The sequence below is a fragment of the Hibiscus syriacus genome, unplaced genomic scaffold (genome assembly GCF_006381635.1).
Source record: "Hibiscus syriacus cultivar Baekdansim isolate YM2019G1 unplaced genomic scaffold, ASM638163v2 tig00109945_pilon, whole genome shotgun sequence".
In the NCBI taxonomy this organism is placed as follows: Eukaryota; Viridiplantae; Streptophyta; class Magnoliopsida; order Malvales; family Malvaceae; genus Hibiscus; species Hibiscus syriacus.
This window is the reverse complement of record NW_024062535.1, coordinates 3,152,786-3,165,633: the sequence shown is the minus strand read 5'-3', so window position 1 is coordinate 3,165,633 and position 12,848 is coordinate 3,152,786. Positions and strand designations below refer to the sequence as shown.

The 12,848-nt window shown below is 38.4% G+C and overlaps 1 pseudogene; it reads right to left on the bottom strand.

The window, feature by feature from the left end:
- Positions 1-6,978, bottom strand: part of LOC120210925 — a 116,697-nt pseudogene extending 109,719 nt beyond the window's left edge.
- Positions 6,979-12,848: the final 5,870 nt, after the last annotated feature.

Here is a 12,848-nt window from a genome sequence, read left to right as displayed (position 1 = left end):
GAAGGATCTGTTGGCGCAACAGGGGATCCTGAAGGCTTTGCGACCTACAAAGCCAGCGTCGATAGAGGAGGAAGATTAGGAAGAATTACAACAACGAGCGGCAGGAACCATACGATTATGCTTGGAGGACGAGGTTATGTATCACGTCATGCATCTATCGTCTCCAGACGAAATTTGGAGGAGGTTGGAAAGTCAGTTTATGTCCAAATCCTTAACGACAAAACTGTATCTAAAGCAGCGGCTGTATGGGCTGAAGATGCAGGACGATCATGATTTGGCGCAACACGTGAATGTCTTCAATCAAATCGTTTCTGATTTGACTCGGCTTGATGTAAAAATTGAGGATGAAAACAGAGCGATGATTTTGTTGTGTTCGTTACCTCCCTCTTACGAACACATGGTGACTACTCTTACATATGGGAAAGTGACTATCAACGTTGAGGAGATTACTGCAGCCTTGTTGGCTCACAACCAGCGAAAGCAGAATGCAGGGGAAACCTCTCAAGTCGATAGCTTATATGTCAAGGGTAATCGAGACTGTGGACGGAAGCCAGAGAAGACAGGGTCTGACAAGCGGAATTCCAGATCCAAATCTTAGGATAAGAAGACAATTAACTATTACAAGTGCAAGGAGGCGGGACATATGAAGCGAGACTATCTGAAGTTGAAAAAGCAGACTGATGAGAAGCGTGATGTTTTATCCAAGTCTGTGAACGTGGTCGAGGATGACAATTCTGATTGCAGTGAGGGTGATATGCTTTCTATTTCAACGACTCAATTGACGAATGCGTGGATTCTTGATTCTGGATGTTCTTATCACATCATGCCAAATAAGGAATGGTTTTCGACATACAGGTCGGTTAATTCTGGTTCTGTTTATTGGGTGATGATCGATGTTGTAATATTGTTGGTATTGGTGATGTCAGAATTAAGATGTATGATGGCTCTGTTCGGACGTTGAGTGGTGTTCGACATATCCCAGATTTGAAGAAGAATTTGATTTCTTTGGGCACTTTGCACAAGAATAGTTTTATCCCTAAGGCTGATGAGGATAGGGAAACCATTTGGATTGTTAAAGGTGCTTTGACTGTGATGAAAGGAAAGATGACTGCAGGAAATATTTATAGATTGTTAGGGAGTACCGTTGCAGGTGGAGTTCATTCTGTTGAGTCCTGTGATAATACTACAAAACTGTGGCATATGCGTCTTGCTCATCTTAGTGAACGTGGTATGAAAAAATTACACAAAATAAATCTGTTGCATGGTGTCAAAAGCTGTAAGCTCGATTTTTGCAAGTATTGTGTTCTTGGTAAACAGACTAAAGTCCGTTTCAAGACTGCGAGGCACACAACTCAAGGGATTCTTGATTATGTGCATTGTGATGTATGGGGGCCTTCCACGACATCGTCTTTGGGTGGATCTGGGTATTATGTTACTTTTATTGATGATTTTTCACGGAAAGTTTTGGTGTATTTTTTGAAACAGAAATCTGAAGTTTTTGAGAAGTTCAAGCTTTCCACAGCTGAGGTAGAAAACCAAACAGGACGAAAAATCAAGTGTTTGCGGTCTGACAATGGTACGGAGTACACAGATTCACATTTCTTACACTTCTGTAAGGAGCACGGGATTAAGAGACATTTTACAGTGCGCAAGACACCACAACAGAATGGTGTTGCGGAACGGATAAACAGGTCATTGAATGAAAGAGCCAGATGTTTGCGGTTGAATGCGGGGCTTCCCAAACACTTATGGGCCGAGGCTGTTAACATGGCGTGTTATCTTATCAACAGATCGCCAAGGGCATCATTGGCTGGGAAAGTTGTAGAAGAGGTATGGACTGGTCATGATGTTAGTTTTGATAACTTACGGATTTTGGTTGTCCTGCTTATGTGCATGTACATGCTGATGAGAGATCCAAACTTGATGCAAAATCGAAGGAGTGCATTTTTCTGGGTTACAAGAAAGGTGTCAAAGGATTCAAGTTCTGGGATCCAGTTGCGAAGAAAATTGTGATCAGTAGAGATGTTGTTTTTGTTGAACAATCCATGTTGCAACAGAAGAAAGACACGACAGTGGTGGATTTCGAGCAGTTTCCAGTTGAGAAACCAGAAACATCTCAACTGACTTCTGGTGGTTCCACTACTACGGATGATTTGCAGGATTATAGTCTCGCCAGAGACAGGGTGAGACGAACGAATATAAAGCCTCCGAGTAGATTGGGTTTTGAAGACTTGGTCTCTTTTGCACTTATTGTTAGCAGTGATGATCCGATTACTTTTCATGATGCTGTTACTAGTCAGGAAAACGACAAGTGGATGGCAGCCATGGTTGAGGAGATGGATTCTTTGAATCACAATCGTACATGGGAGTTGGTTTCCCTTCCTGAGGGTAAAAAGCCGATTGGTTGCAAATGGGTGTATAAGAAGAAACCAGTAGTAACAGAAAAAGAGGGGGAGAAGTTCAAGGCTCGTTTGGTAGCAAAGGGTTTTTCACAGCAGAAAGGAGTTGATTATGATGAAATCTTTTCTCCTGTGGTCAGACATAGTTCAATCCGAGCAGTACTTGCATTGGTGGCCAGTTGGGATTTGCATTTAGAGCAGATGGATGTTAAAACTGCTTTTTTGCATGGTGATTTAGAGGAGCAGATCTACATGCGGCAACCTGAAGGTTTCACTCAACCTGGAAACGAGCATTTAGTTTGCAGATTGAATAAATCTTTGTACGGGTTGAAACAGTCTCCGAGACAGTGGTATAAACGGTTTGACTCCTATATGATCAAGATTGGCTACAACCGATGTGAGTATGATTGTTGTGTCTATGTTAAGAGCCTTGATGATGGTTCTTTTATTTTTCTATTACTGTATGTTGATGATATGTTGATTGCTGTGAAGAACATGGATGATGTTATCGGTTTGAAAACTTTATTGAGTCAGGAATTTGATATGAAAGATTTAGGTGCTGCAAAGAAAATTCTTGGAATGGAAATTTGCAGGGACAGAGACTCAAGGAGATTGTGGCTATCTCAACGGGTTATGTTGAAAAAATGCTAGAAAGGTTTGCGATGAGCAGCGCAAAACCAGTTAGCACTCCATTGGTGAACCACTTTAAGCTCTCATCAGAACAGTGCCCTAAGACAGATAAGGAAGCTGAAGATATGGCAAAGGTTCTGTATTCTAATGCTGTTGGCTGCTTGATGTATGCAATGGTATGTACTCATCCTGATTTAGCTCATGCTGTTAGTCAAGTTTGTAAGTACATGTCTAAACCTGGTAAGCAAATTGGGAAGCAGTCAAGTGGATCTTTCGGTACTTAAAGGGTACTGTGGGACATGGAATTGTTTTTGGTAGTCAACGAGATAATCCTTTGGTTGTAGGATATGTGGATTCAGACTATGCAGGTGACTTGGATAATAGAAGATCTACGATAGGGTATGTTTTTACTCTTGGTGGAGGACCTATTTGTTGGAAGTCTTCTGTTCAATCTGTTGTGGCACTATCTACAACTGAAGCTGAGTACATAGCAGCGGCTGAAGCTGTAAAAGAAGCTTTATGGCTCACTGGTTTAGTGAAGGAGTTGGGTGTTCAGCAAGGTGGAGTTCAGCTGCTCTCCGACATTCAAAGTGCTATTCACTTAGCTAAGAATCAGGTATATCGTGCTAGAACTAAGCACATTGATGTACGTTTTCACAAGATCAGAGAGTTGGTTGCATCTGAAGAGATTTTGTTTCAGAAGGTACACACTGATGAGAATGCCGCTGATATGTTCACCAAGCCAGTTACGACAAACAAGTTCAAGCATTGCTTGGACTTGTTGAATGTTTCAAGTTGTTAAAGAACTAAGGTAACCCAACCCACATTGAATGTTTCCTAAGGGGCAGGATATTCGCCAAGGTGGATATTTGTAAGGTATGGCTCATAAATATACCGGTAAAGAGGACAGGGGATGGGGGTGCGGAGTGAGCGAAGCGAACATCAACTGTCCTTACAAAGAAAGTCTCGTAGAGGGGGTTACGATTATGTGGGTTGGGGGTGCGGGGGCTGTGCCCCCTTGGTACGGTACATGGTTAATTTTGTAATTATGTACCAGGGTTTTCTATTATAAATAGATATATAACCTAAACCTAGAAGAATGAAATAAAAATTTTCTAGCGCCGCCTAGGCACCGAGGACGTAAGCACATTACCGAACCTCGTTAAAATTCTTGTGTTCTTTCGTTTACTTTGCCCGATTTATCAACACTCCATCTCTAAATAAAGCTTGGTAAAGCTGATGAAACATGAAATTTGTAAGAAATGTATAGAACACAATCCCAAGTTGCCAAGACAGCTTTAGATAAGAGCATCACGAAATTATTCAACATCAATCCGAGTTACATCTATCATTCCAACCAACAGATTAATAGACAATTCGATGAAGCTTTTCTCCTTCTCCTTTATATGAGTGAAGGTTTCTAAATATTTTGAACATACATTCAGCATTGCTTTACGATCTTCTTCGGATAGTGTTACAGCCTAAACAAATGGAAAGGAACAGGTCTATCTGTTACCATCTTAGTGTAATAGTAAACCACAAATCTTTGTAACAATATCAAACATACCTTCATGAGGTCAAGAATATATTGAAGAACACGTTTTCTATAGTCTTCTTCCCAGAATAATTCAAACAAACAGTCGATGCCAGTAGAATCATGCAGAATTAAACTCCTAGCATCATTTGCTACCGAGAAAAACTCCTTAAAGATTTCCGTGCATGTTTCTATGCCTTCAGTCCAACTTCGGAATGCCTCTTGCATATGAAAACTCTCACAACCATAAGATGGAATCCCTTTCAAATCATTATTACCAATCATAGGGCTAGTGTTCCCTGACTGTTTTGATTACTGGGCCAGAATGCAAGCAACTTTAAGAACCCTGGAAAGTGCATTGAGTGTCTTAAATGAAGCAACCGTTTTTTCTGCTGATAGTTGTAATATTCGAAGCAAACGTTTTGCAAGAACACTAGCAATCTCAGGGTTACAAGTACATTGTTCAAGGGCATCTAGTAAAGTAGACAATTCAGGCTGTCAAAACATGGAGAGAAGTTAGAAGTTAAGCAAATTCAGATGCTCAAAAATACAACCTAATGAAGAATAAATATTTTATGTTACTGCTACAAGTGTAGAACAAACTAGAACATTCATACTTACCAAGTTATGGACACTTTCATTAGAACTTGCCACCGACTCCACAAATGTTATCACTTCCAACTGAATAGTTTCAACACCACTATACTTTAGTTGAACAAAATTTCTCCGACACGTATAATACTTTTCAAGAGACCCCTCATCGTATGTGCTAAACTCTTCAGAAAATTCTTCTTTTGAAGATCCAAAATAGAAAAAGTTCTCAGAGAAGATAAGGTCCCATATTCCCTCTTTGCGATACACTTCGAGCAATCCTGGAGAAGAGCTAAGAACCTTCCTGAAGGCCTTCGGAACATAATGCTGCAAGGTAATGACAAAGACCCTTCGGGAAGAGAAACAATGGGGTAAAAAGGTAATGAAAGAATTCTAAAGAAAAATATAATCATCACTAGGAGTCTGCATACTGCTAAATAGAAACAAAAAATCAATGAGAAACCTTACCATTAATGACTTCGAGATTTATTTTTATTTGAACAAGCCTTGATAGAGGGGAAAACTATAAGCAGAACCTTAATGACCAATTTAACTGAAAGTTCAACATAAAATGAAGAAACTGATGTGGGAATCTGACAAGAGGTTGTTTGGTCATAATGAAATTTAATATCTTCTGGAGCAAAAAGGAATGAACGAAGAACCCTGCTCAGCTTGACAAAATAATCATTCCAAAGCTGAGAATAAGATGCCATCTTAGGTAAAGGAACAGAAGACTTCATCAAAGCTGAGAGCAGGTGAACAAAAGCCATTAGTTCTGGACTCTTTCATCTTCACATAGGAACTGCAGGTTATTCACATTCTCAAGTATGGCATGCTAACAGATAACATAATAAACAATTGTATGTTCAAGAAAGTGGAATAATTGCTGTTAGGTATGTTCAAGAGAGTGGAATAATTGTATGTACCAGGTTTTTTTATTATAAATAGAGATGTAACCTAAACCTATGAGACATTGAATAAAACTTCTAGCGCGTCTAGGCACCGAGGACGTAAGCACATTGCCGAACCTCGTTAAAATTATTGTGTTCTTTCATTTTCTTTACCCGATTCTTCAACAATTACAACTAGCATACAAAATATTAAGAAACTTCATTTTCACAGAGACACAATTAGAGTATTAACTTGCAAACAACAAAGCTCCATAAGATTCTAAATACGAGAGAAGTCATATACAGGATACAAAGCTTCCCTAAGAACTTCCAAAGACAGAGCATGGAGCTCAAAATTTCCTGCAATGTGTTTTGCTCACTGCATAAAAATTAACCACCAGAATAAAAGATCGAGAAAGAGAAGTAGGAATAAAATGTTCAATGAAAACTTCAGACAATTTTCTTCAGGCATTGAAAGAATAAACAACATTAAATTTAAGGCTTTCAAAATGGAAAGAATTAATGAAAACATTTTTTATGATCATTGTGAGTTTCAGAGAAACTGAAACTGTCTCTAGGAATTTTATTTACTTCTCACTTAACTTAAAAAGTAAAGAGACTATTCTAATTTATAGAACTCTGCAACAAGTAATTGTAACAAACTATTTCAAATTTAAAATTTAAAACTAAAACTAACAACCTAAAGTTTAGGGATCTCTAACTGATAGAATATATAACCAACACCCCTCAAGCTGGGGAGTAAACATTGTAGAGCCCCATCTTGTATGTAAGCTCATCAGAGGTGGTTCTTAGAAGTGTCTTGCGGAGTATATCAGCTAGTTGTTGGTGAGTGAAAACGCAGTTGAGTTTAACAATCCTATTTGTAACCTTCTCTAAAATGAAATGACGATCTGTCTCCACATGCTTCTGTCATGGTTGGAGAGGGAAGACGAGAGGTAGAAGAGGGAAGACGAGAGATGAGTATCAAGGAAGGATTGGGAGAATTGGGGGAAATGAATATTAAAGGGTTAGGGATTGAGATTGAATTGGGAAATAATTACCTGAGGGAAGGGCACGTGAGGAGCACGGGGGGCATTAAAACAATCACCCAGCAGATCCAGGGGGATGGTCCAACAGATACAGGTAGAGCACAGGAAGCCCAGAAGAAGCCCGATCTCTGTTATGATAACAAAATTGGTTAATAAGGACCTTTAGCTGGCATAACAGATTCTATTATGAGTGTATGTAAATAAAATGGCTATGTAAACAGAAAATAGTTATGAAATGAATGAAAGAACTTCCTTCTATCTGAATTCTCTCCTAATTTCTCATCTTTATTTCGAATTCTTCTCTATTTCTCTTCAAATCTATAATAAATTGGTATTGAGAGCCTGATTTTTCCTGGCTATTGACGCGGTAATGCCAAAGAAAAACCAGACGATGACTGAATCATTCGATTTTGCAGCACTACAGAAACAATTGAGGACTTGACTGCTTTGATTAAGCAGTCTTAGGATGAAACTAAGGTTCCTAAATGGTGGGAGAATCAAGAGGAGTATATCACAACCTTGGAGTCTAGAATGGCTACAAATCAAGGGTACGTGGAAGAGCTTTTGAGGATCTTGATTGGACAAAAAGGAGATCAAAACCAACCTGATGAGGAATAGGTATAGACCCCTATTTCATCTAACATGAGTGGGAAGCAAGCTGTACATGTTACTGTGATTAATGACAAAAATAGGTTTATTTATAAACCTGATGAGCCTGGAATTCTAAAATCTAATCTAAATGAATTGCCCGCTCATATAACCAGCTTCAAAAATGATAATCAAGTGGGGGAGAATAGTGTTGTTAAGAACAATACAATGGGTTTAGATATGGATAGAAGAGGTACAAGGGGTCTTGTAATACTTCAGGGATTATATTGCACAGGCCTAAACTCGAGTTACCTTTTTTTGAAGGTAGTAATCCAAGAGGTTGGATACATAAATGCCTTAAGTAATTTTCATTATGTAGTATTGTTGAGGAGAAAAGAGTAGAAGTAGCTACAATGTACTTAACAGGTAAAGCAAAAATTTGGTTTGATGGCTACATCATGCAAAAACAGCATGTTACATGGAATGAGTTTGAGGGAGACCTATGTCATAGGTTCTGTGATAAGGCCTTTGCTGATATAGTGGAAGAGTTTACAAAGTTGGTACAAAAAGGGTCTATGGAGGAGTATCAAGACAGTTTTGAAGAACTACAACCTCATATGCTTTTACAGAATCCTACTCTAGGTGAGGAATTCTTTGTCTCTCTGTTTATTAGTGGATTAAGAGATGATATTAAACATAGAGTCAAGTCCCTAGACCTTAAGACATTATCTAAAGCATACATGCAAGCTAAACTGTATGAATTGTCTGTTGAATTTGAAAGTAAAAGAATGAGGACAACTTTTAGAAACCTACCCTACCCAAATTCCCTACCTGTTTCTAAACCAACTCATTTACCATTTCCACAAAAGAGTTAAACCACTTTGCCACCAAAACAGAATCTAATAGAGTACAAAAGACAAAATAATATGTGCTTTAAGTGTGGTGAGAGATTTGTTCCAGGCCATCAGTGTAAAATAAAACAATTGAACATGATGATTGAAGAGGAAACTATTCTACCTTCAGATACTCTACCTACTAATTCAGAACAGCCAGTTCTACAGGAGGAAGAGAGCTTAGAAATATCTATGAATGCTATAACTGGGTGTATTGGCCATAACACACTAAGAATTCAGGGTAGTATCCAAGGCAAACCATTGAATATTCTAATTGACAGTGGTAGTACCCACATTTTTTTAACTCCATAGTGGGCTGAGGCTGGTATACAGGTGAATACACCTTACCCTTTGGCTATTACAGTGGCTAATGGTCAACAACTCTATAGTTCAGCAAGATGTAATAAAGTTGAATGGCAAATGCAAGGACACTCTTTTGTTCATGATTTCAGACTTTTACAGTTTGGAGGGAGTGATATAGTATTGGGAGTAGATTGGATGAAACTATTCAGTCCAATCTTGATGGATTTCAACAAAATGACTCTCAGTTTTGTTCACCAAGATGAACAAATTGTTATACATGGTCAACAACAATCTCAATTTTTGCAGCAAATTCTAGGAACTTCTTTATTGAAAATGACAGCTTCAAATTCTGTTATTTTAGGACATGTTGTATTATAATCTATGACAAAAGCCTTTAAACCTATTCCTGCAGCTATTCAGTCTCTCCTAGAAAAATACAAGGCTATTTTTGAGGAGCCAAAAGGTCTTCCACAAGTAAGAAACCATGACCATGGTATCCCTCTTAAACCTGATTCAATTCCTATCAATCTCAGGCCCTACAGATTTCCACATAACCAGAAGGATGAAGTGGAGAAGCAAATTGCTACTATGTTTTCTTCTTCTATTATTCAGCCTAGTAGGAGTCCGTTTACCTCTCCATGCCTCCTAATTAAAAAAAAGATGGCTCTTGGAGGTTCTGTGTGGATTATAGGCAACTAAACAGCATGACTATTAAGGATAAGTTCCCTATTCCTATTGTGGAGGACTTACTAGATGAATTACATGGTGTTGTTTACTTTTTAAAGATTAATCTCAGATCATGGTATTGGTAAATCAGAATTAATGATGCAGATATTCACAAAACTGCATTCAGAACTCATCAAGGCCACTATTAATTTAAGGTAATGCCTTTTAGCCTTACTAATGCCCCAGCTACTTTTCAGGCATTAATGAATGAATTATTTAGTTCATTCCTTAGAAAATTTGTGTTAGTGTTTTTTGATGACATTTTAGTCTACAACAGTTCTATGGCAGCTCATATTTCTCATTTGCAAAAAGTTTTAGAGGTGTTACAAGCTAATCAATTATTTGCAAAGTTCTCTAAATGTTATTTTTGGAAAGCCCAAGTGGAATACTTGGGACATATTATTTCAGCAGCAGGGGTTGCTACTAACCCTAGTAAAGTGGAAGCAATGGAGAATTGGCCTCTTCCTAAATCTTTGAAGTCTTTGAGAGGATTTTTGGGATTGACAGACTATTATAGGAGATTTATTAAAGATTATGGTTCTATAAGCAGGCCACTGACACAAATGCTTAAGGCAAACAATTTTAAGTGGACTACTGCAGCTTTGACTGCTTTTGAAGATCTTAAAAGAGCCATGTGCACTGCTCCTATTTTAGCTCTTCCAGATTTTAATCAGAATTTCTACTTAGAGACAGATGCAAGCTCATGAGGTATAGGTGCTGTTCTATCCCAAAATGGTAGACCTATTACATTTCTGAGTAAGGCCCTCAGTCCTAGAAATTCTACTCTCTCTATTTATGAAAGAGAGTATTTAGCTATTCTATTAGCAATATCTAAATAGAGACATTATTTAGAGGGTAATCCTTTTGTCATTAAGACTGATCATGAACCTCTAAAGTATCTTTTGGAGTAAAAATTGACTACTACAATTCAGAAGAAAGGATTGGCCAAGCTTTTGGGTTTGGATTATACTATCCAATACAGAAAAGGGAAATCAAATGTGGTGGCAGATGCATTATCTAGACAATGGGAGGATCAGGGAAAGTGTTTGGCTATAGGCACAACTATAATTATTCCTAGCTGGGTGCAGGAGGTGGAGGCTAGTTATAAGAAAGATTTATTGGCTACTGATTGGATCACTAAATTGTCTGTTCATTCTACTGTCGATACTAAGTGGAGATATGCAAAAGGAATCCTTAGATATAAGGGCAGAGTTTATATTGGAAAGGTTGGATCTCTTAGACTACAAATTCTTCAGACATTACATGACTCACCTCATGGGGGTCATTCTGGAAGTCAAGCCACTTATAAGAGAATTCGATCTTACTTCTATTGGCCTAGACTTAAAGCTATGGTGGTCAATTATGTCAAACTTTGTGTAGTATGTCAATAAACTAAGGTGGAACATGTTGCTAAACCTGGACTGCTACAACCATTACCTATCCCTCAGTAGGCTTGTGAAGTTATCACTATGGACTTTGTTGAAGGATTGCCTACATCTCTAAGGAAGAATTGTATTCTAGTGGTGGTTGATAAGTTTACTAAATATAATCACTTTTTAGCACATTCACATCCTTACTCAGCAGCTGAGGTGGCTAAATTATATTTGGATCACATATATAAGCTTCATGGCCAGCCTAAAATGGCCATTTTAGACAGAGACAAGACCTTCACTAGTGTCTTTTGGAGAGAACTAATGAAGCTCTTAGGAACTAAGACCCTGTTTAGCACTGCTTATCATCCTGAAACGGATAGACAAACAGAGAGGGTGAACCAGTGCTTAGAAAAGACCTTCACTAGTGTCTTTTGGAGAGAACTAATGAAGCTCTTAGGAACTAAGACCCTGTTTAGCACTGCTTATCATCCTGAAACGGATAGACAAACAGAGAGGGTGAACCAGTGCTTAGAACAATACCTAAGAGGGCTTTGTTTTTACTAACCAAAGCAATGGGCTAAATGGTTGCCACATGCTGAGTGGTGGTACAATTCTACCTACTATAATGCCTTGAAACTAACACCTTTTCAGGCTCTCAATAGCTACAAGCCTCCTACAATGGTTTGGTATACAGACACTTAAGTAAATGCAATAGCAGAGTTAATGCGTAGCAGGGAAGACATTAGACAATTGGTGAAATTTCAACTACAGCAAGCCAGTAATAGAATGAAACAAAAAGCTGATAAAAACATAACTGAACGAGTATTTTAGATTGGGGATTTCGTTTACCTGAAACTGTAGCCATATCGACAGACTTTTATCACCCTGTGGAAAAATTTTAAATTAGCAGCAAGGTTTTATGGGCCTTATAAGATTATTGAAAAAATTGGGGAAGTTGCCTATAAACTAGACTTACCAGATTCCTCGCGGTTGCACCCAGTCTTTCATGTCAGTTTTTTGAAGAAGCATGTTGGGCCTGATGCAACAACTTCCACAGATCCTCCTGTAATTGATGATGAGGGTCAGTTTCGAGTAGTACCCATTAAAATATTAGAAACAAGGATTGTTAATCAACATAATAAACCAATTACACAGTTGTTGGTTCGATGGACTAACCTGGACGAGATGCACGACACCTGGGAAGATTATTCGGTGTTACGATGGCAGTTTTCGTCTTTTGATCCTTGGGGACAAGGATCGTCTGATGGGGCGGGTATTGTCACGGTTGGAGAGGGAAGACGAGAGGGAGAAGAGGGAATACAAGAGATGAGTATCGAGGAAGGATTGGGAGAATTGGGGGAAATGAATATTCAAGGATTAGGGATTGAGATTGAATTGGAAAATAATTACCTGAGGGAAGGGCACGTGAGGATCACGGGGGGCATTAAAACAATCACCCAACAGATCCAGGGGGATGGTCCAGCAGATACAGGTGGAGCACAGGAAGTCCAATCTCTGTTATGATAACATAATTGGTTAGTAAGGATGTCCAGTTGGCATAACAGATTCTATTATGAGTGTATGTAAATAAAATGGCTATGTAACTAGAAAATAGTTATGAAATGAATGAAAGAACTTCATTCTATCTGAATTCTCTACTAATTTCTCATCTTTCTTTCGAATTCTTCTCTATTTATCTTCAAATCTATAACAACTTCATCCTATTATGATGCACCCGATTCTTTGCAATACTGATTGTTAATTGATTATCACAATTAAGTTCAAAACGGGTGCCATGATTCAATCTCAATTATGTTAATAGTCATTGTATCCAAATTCGTTCACAACACCCTTTTGTCAAGGCTCGAAACT